Source organism: Aethina tumida, chromosome 2 (assembly GCF_024364675.1).
Source record: "Aethina tumida isolate Nest 87 chromosome 2, icAetTumi1.1, whole genome shotgun sequence".
Lineage (NCBI taxonomy): Eukaryota > Metazoa > Arthropoda > Insecta > Coleoptera > Nitidulidae > Aethina > Aethina tumida.
In genome coordinates this window covers 7,348,483-7,354,876 of record NC_065436.1, presented here as the reverse complement: position 1 = coordinate 7,354,876, position 6,394 = coordinate 7,348,483, and the positions used below count along the sequence as shown (strand labels likewise).

Below are 6,394 nucleotides of genomic sequence, written 5' to 3'. Positions count from 1 at the left end.
TATCATTGAAATGGTGAAAGATTTATTAGTTGTTGAAGTGGGGCAACTAATAATTTGAATGGAGGAAATTACCACATCAAGAAATATGTCTTGTTGCCCATTCATTAATAAAATATCCGTGTACATTCTTAATATTGTATTTTACTTTTTTATATATAACATTTCTCCTGCACTGAAGGCAATTACTCATGTATATTGAAATGTTTAATGGTGATTTATTTACACTATATCCTGTATTAGACTTAACATTTCCTACGTATCTTTCAATAAGAAAAAGGCATTATACATAAATGTCGCAGCTAAATTTTGAATGACATTTATATGACATTATACTTACATGTATCAAAAGATAGTCGGGGTCATTGATACTTGATATACACTTTAAGGGCAGACATTTTGAAAGCATGAAACACTACAATAACTAACATATTGGGGTTTTAATATTACCAACATTATTTATTTATTTATTGAATATTGGTAACTATAAAAAAGATAGTGCGATTTTAACCATTACCCTTTCTAAATAAACAAATGATAGTTATTATCTGGTAATCAAGGCAACTAAACAACAAAACAAACCAAACCATCACAACGCTATACATTATTTTTACTTAGGTAGGAAATAATTCAAAATGTTGGTCCGTCCAGGGACATTATTCCTCAATGCAGTGATTCGCAAGAACCTGCAAGCCCCGAAGGTATGGCATCATTCTACACCTCAGGCTGGAGATGTAAGTAACTCAAATTATCCAAAAAATTTTTCCCGATAATCGATGTTTTTATTTTCAGAGTCTGCCATTCTGCAAGTCCATTGGGAGACCAGGAAAAATGACTTTATTATTTATCCTGTTTCTGGGTTCGGGATGGTGGACTCCATGTATAGCCTACATGTATATGATGTATAAATGTAAGTTTTTTATAAACTAATAGTAATTTTACACGTAAATGTTTTGAGGTACTGAAATATTCATTAATTTTTGTATTTTTTAGAAATAAACTTTCCATTACTTTTGATCCATTTCAAGGAAAAGTAATATGTATTTATTAGTTAATTTAATTGGAATTTAGTGTAATAAGTAATATTATTAAATTGAATGTAATGAATGCCTTAACAATTAGTTGAAATAAAAATTATTAAAATGTACTTAAGTATTTAATTGTTAATTAAAAATTTCACAAATATCGACGTAGCAATTAATCCCAGTAAGTATTTTGTTTTTAATTTTTAAGTGGAGATTATTTTGATTAAGGTAAGTAAGATTTACTGATTTATTACTTCTATACTACTTTTTAACAATGTTACAAATTATTAATTCATCCATAGTTAATCTTAATAGTCATTTTTGTTAATTTTCATTTTGTAGAGTTATTGGGTACTGAAATATTCATTAATTTTTATATTTTTCAGAAATAAATTTTCCATTTCTTTTGATCTTCCGCACGTTAAGGCTTAAATTAAGAAGTTTTGATCCATTTCAAGGAAAAGTAGTACGTACTTATTAGTTAATTTATTACTTCTATACTACTTTTTAACAATGTTACGAATTATTAATTCGTCCATAGTTAATCTTAATAGTCATTTTGTTAATTTTCATTTTGTAGAGCTTTAATTCAAAATTTTATGACATAATTTTTTATTAATCCGTATAAATAAAAAAAATCTATAATCAAATAAGAATATTAAAATTTTAATTGAATATAATGAATGCCTTACCAATTGATTGAAATAAAAATTATTAAAATGTACTTATTATTTTATTGTTAATTAAATATTTCACAAATATCTACATAGCAATTAATCCCAGTAATTTTTTTGTTTTAATTTTTAAATTGAGATTATTTTGATTAAGGTAAGTAAGATTTACTGATTTATTACTTCTATACTTTTTTTTAACAATGTTACAATTTATTAATTCGTTCATAGTTAATCTTAGTAGTTATTTTTGTTAATTTTCATTTTATATAGTTAATTTTTATTAACTCGTATAAATAAAAAAAAATCTATAATCAAATAAGAGTATTAAAATTTTAATTACATGTAATGAATGCCTTAACAATTAGTTGAAATAAAAATTATTAAATTGTACTTAGTATTTTATTGTTAATTAAAAATTTCAAATACATCGACGTAACAATTAATCTCAGTAAATATTTTGTTTTAATTTTTAAATTGAGATTATTTTGATTAAGGTAAGGTAAGATTTATTGATTTATTACTTCTATACTTTTTTTAACAATATTACAAATTATTAATTTGTTCATAGTTAATCTTAGTAGTAAATTTTTGTTAATTTTAATTTATATATAATTAAAAGCTTTAATTCAAAATTTTGTGACATAATTTTTTATTAACTCGTATAAATAAAAAAAATCTATAATCAAAAAAGAATATTAAAATTGATACATTTTTTGTATAATCCGGAGGTATGGTTCGTTAGTTACAATCCCATTTTATTTTTAAATAAGAGCATTTACATCTCAACTCGCTTATTCCATGAAATAAACTGAAATTGCCTTCGTTCCTGAATTGACGCGTGATTCACAAGAGGAAATTTCTGTTTAATCAAGATTGGCTTCTTATAATCCGATGTGATTAGCTGTTAATGTTTTGATGTAATTTTTCACTAATCTCGAAGATTCGTTGGGGTTCCAGTTCATTTTCTGCAGGATAAAGGCGTCCCTCAAGAAACGCGACCTTTGTTGTTTAACCAATGTCTCCCCTCGAAATAAAAATGCGTTATTTGCTTTTAATTTTTATGTTTTTTGTCATTTATAAACTGGTTAGAATTTTAAATGTGTGACGAGTGGATGAATTAATGTCTGTATTAAACGGAACGTATTTAATTAATTTGCCTCTCACGTTAAAAATAAAAAAAAACTGAATTGGATTTGTCGGATATTAAGTTTACACATTCTAATAACGCCCTGCGCTCTGCTTTATTCATTAATGGGTTGTAATGCAGCCATTAAGCTCCCGCTTAATACCTTCTTTCATTAATTAATTGATTTGTCTCAATACCAATGGGAAATTTAATTACGACTTAATCGTTCATGCTAAACTCTCAATTATTCTTTATCTAAAATCTGATTCAATGCTCGGCAGGAAATTGATGAAGGATTGATATAAGATCAATTAAAAATTTAATGGCTGGATGAAATTTTTGCTTTTCAGTCGCAGACTCGGTCTAATCGAGTTTCGCAGAATATCACTGCTCATCAGTGCGACTAGAAAATATATTAAAAAATAATTTAATAAACTTTGGTAGAGTTTGACAGTTTGCAACCTATAAAGGTTAATTATAATTTATTAAAACTACAGACAGAAAACTGTCACTTGATTTTTTAAAATTACTTTACTTGTTTCAAGCTAGTAAATTAAATAAATCAAGTAAATAATATATGTACTACAGCCTAGAATAAACTATGTGGTGTTGGAGATAACTAGAATTAAAGCATTCGATTCTTATATAATTTCCCCAGCAAAGATACCACTGCACATTGATGTATAATTCTTCTTTTCCTCTTTCTATTGCATCTAGTAATACATAATAATGCTGTCTTGTTCTAGTATTGTAATCATGGATTTCTAGGTTCTGTTATTTATAATCTTGCAAATGTTTAATGCTACTGAAATATATCAATTCTATGGTGTTCTCTGTATTTAGCACTAGCTTGTAGTACCAATAATATTTTGTTGTCTTGTCAATCATAAATACAAAACATTGCTATTTCTTTGGCTATCATTGCTGTTACAAAAGATGTTCAAACTGCCTTCTTTCTATTTCTAATATAAGTTTCTATACATTTTCGTAGAAATATTTCGTCTAAATGTTTTCTAAAGGTAATCGAAAAGTGTGTTGGAATACTATTATGTTAGAACCATATTTATTGGCAAAGAACTGACGTCCAAAGTGACAAACTGAAAGTTTATAAAGACTATCAGCACCTGTTAATTGGTTTGGTAATACTTCTTGCCTTAAAATTATCTTGACTATAACATTAATCCAAATGTTTACTGAAAAACTTTCAAAATCCTTTACATAAAGTTGAAAAGAACCTGTGAAAGTATATGTAATTTACAGATCTAATGCAAGACTTCTTATTTACTTTTGAGTTGAGCACAATATTTGATGAATTAGATAATCAATACCCTGCTTTCCTGTTCATTGATCTTGTATCCTACATCATTTATATTTTCCTACTTCTATTGGCCTTGGTAATTCATAATAATGATGTGGAATTGTAATCATGGATTTCTAGACTTTGTAACATATCCAATGCTACTGAAATATTTAAAATCTCCGGTGTTCTCTGTGTTTATCAAGAGCATGTAGTACAAGAAATATTTTATTTCCTTATAAAACATAAATACAAAACTGTGTATTTCTTAATTAATATTAAATAGTAATGTGTGGTACTTCTCTGGACACCATAGCAGTTACAAAAGATGTTCAAACTGCCTTCCTCCCATTTCCTATCAATCTTTGTGGAAATATTTCGTCTAAATGCTGTCTGATGGCAATCAAAAAGTGTGCTAGAATACCGTTGTGCTACATTTTTTGGCATGTGGTACAAAGGAATATTCTCCAAAAGATTACCTTCTGTTTTGCATTTCTACTGTCCTTTTTTTTTGGAAATATTTCATATTAAGTCACTTCTAAAGGCCATAAAAAGCTGTTCTGGAATACTATTATGGTGGAACCATGTTTCTCCCTTTGGTTCAAAGGAATTCCATCCAAAAGATCACCTGTATTCAGCAGAAAATTTAGAAAGGCTGCGTCTGTTAATTGGTTTGATAAAACTTCTTGTCCTACAAATATCTTGACTATAACATCCAAATGTTTAATGGAAATTCTTTACAAAAAGATGTGCAAAACTGTATCTATATGTAATTTACATATCGATAGTAATGTAAGGTAATGATAATATATAATAATAGTGCCTTCTTCTTTTATTGTAATAATGGATTTGTAAATGCTGTGATTTATTTATGATTTTATAAACATATCCAATATTACTGAAATATTTCAATTCTCTAATGTTCTCAGAGTTTATCAAGAGTTTGAATACAAAGAATAATTTGTTTTCTTGTATATTTCCTAATTAACATGAAATATATATGCTGGAACCATATATTTTTAAATTTGGTACAAAAGAATGTTCTTCAAAAGATCACCTATTGTGTTCCGCAATTCTACTATCCTTTTTTGGAAATATTCCGTATTAAATCCATTCCAAAGGCCATAGGAAGGTGTTCTGGAATACTATTATGCTGGAACCATGTTTTTTGCCTTTGGTCCAAAGGACTGCCAACCTAAAAATCACCTTTGTTCAGCTGAAAGTTTAAAAAGACAGCACCTGTTTATTGGTTTGCTAAAATTTTTTGTCCTAAAAATATATTGACTATAACATCAATCCAAATGTTTAATGAAAAACTTTGAAAATTCTTTACACAAAGATGTACAAACATGACCAGGTGTATCTATGTATATGTAATTTATATATCTAATGCAAGATAGTGGTAATGTATAATAATGTTGCCTTTTTCTAGTATTGTAATCATGGATTTCTAAATGCTGATATTTATTTATGACTTTATAAACAACATGTTCAATACTACTGAAATATTTCAATTATCTGGTGTTCTCAGAGTTTAGCAAGAGTTTGAGTACAAAGATCATTTGTTTTCTTGTGTATTTCCTAATTAACATTACATATCAATGTATTCATTTTCTTTGTCCATCAGTGTAGTTACAAATGATACCAAGCGGCCTTCCTTTCATTTCGACATTTGCACATTTTTTCCATCAGTCTTTGTGGAAGTATTTCATCTAAATGCTGTCTAAAAACAATCAAAGAGTGAGTTAGAATACTATTATTCTGGTACCGTATATTTTTGTCTTTGGTCCAAAGGAATGCTGCTAGAAAGATCACATACTGTGTTCTCCAGTTCATTTATCCATCATTGTGCAAATATTTCAAATTAAATGTTCTCTAAAGACAATCGAAGAGTGTGCTGGCATATCACTATGCTGAAACCACATATTTGGTTTTAGTTGTAAAGACTGCCCTCCAAAAGGTCCCCTGACTATCATTGTAGTCACAAAAATGTCCTTCCATTCTACGCAGACACATCTTTTCTATCCATCTTTGTGTAAATATTTCATCAAGTAATACAAGAGTGAGCTGAAATACTTTTATCCTAGAACCATTTTTTTTACTTTTGTTTCAAAGGAATGTCGTCCAGAAGATCACCTATTGTGTTTTACAGTTCTGATGTCCATATTTGTGGAAATATGTCGTATTAAACAAACTGAAAGTGAGCTGGAATACCATCATGCTGGAATCGTATTTTTTGCCATTGGTCCAAAGGAATGTGGATTACCTATTGTTT

At 28.0% G+C, this 6,394-nt stretch overlaps 1 long non-coding RNA gene across 2 annotated transcripts; it reads left to right on the top strand.

The window, feature by feature from the left end:
- Positions 1–567: 567 nt before the first annotated feature.
- On the top strand, positions 568–1,505 carry LOC109605420 (uncharacterized). 2 transcript variants are annotated; one of them, XR_007547275.1, is made up of 3 exons: positions 568–731; positions 790–907; positions 1,409–1,505. It is a non-coding gene; the product is annotated as an uncharacterized LOC109605420 (long non-coding RNA). The 2 variants fall into 2 exon arrangements; XR_002191961.2 differs by lacking the exon at positions 1,409–1,505 and adding an exon at positions 991–1,016.
- Positions 1,506–6,394: the final 4,889 nt, after the last annotated feature.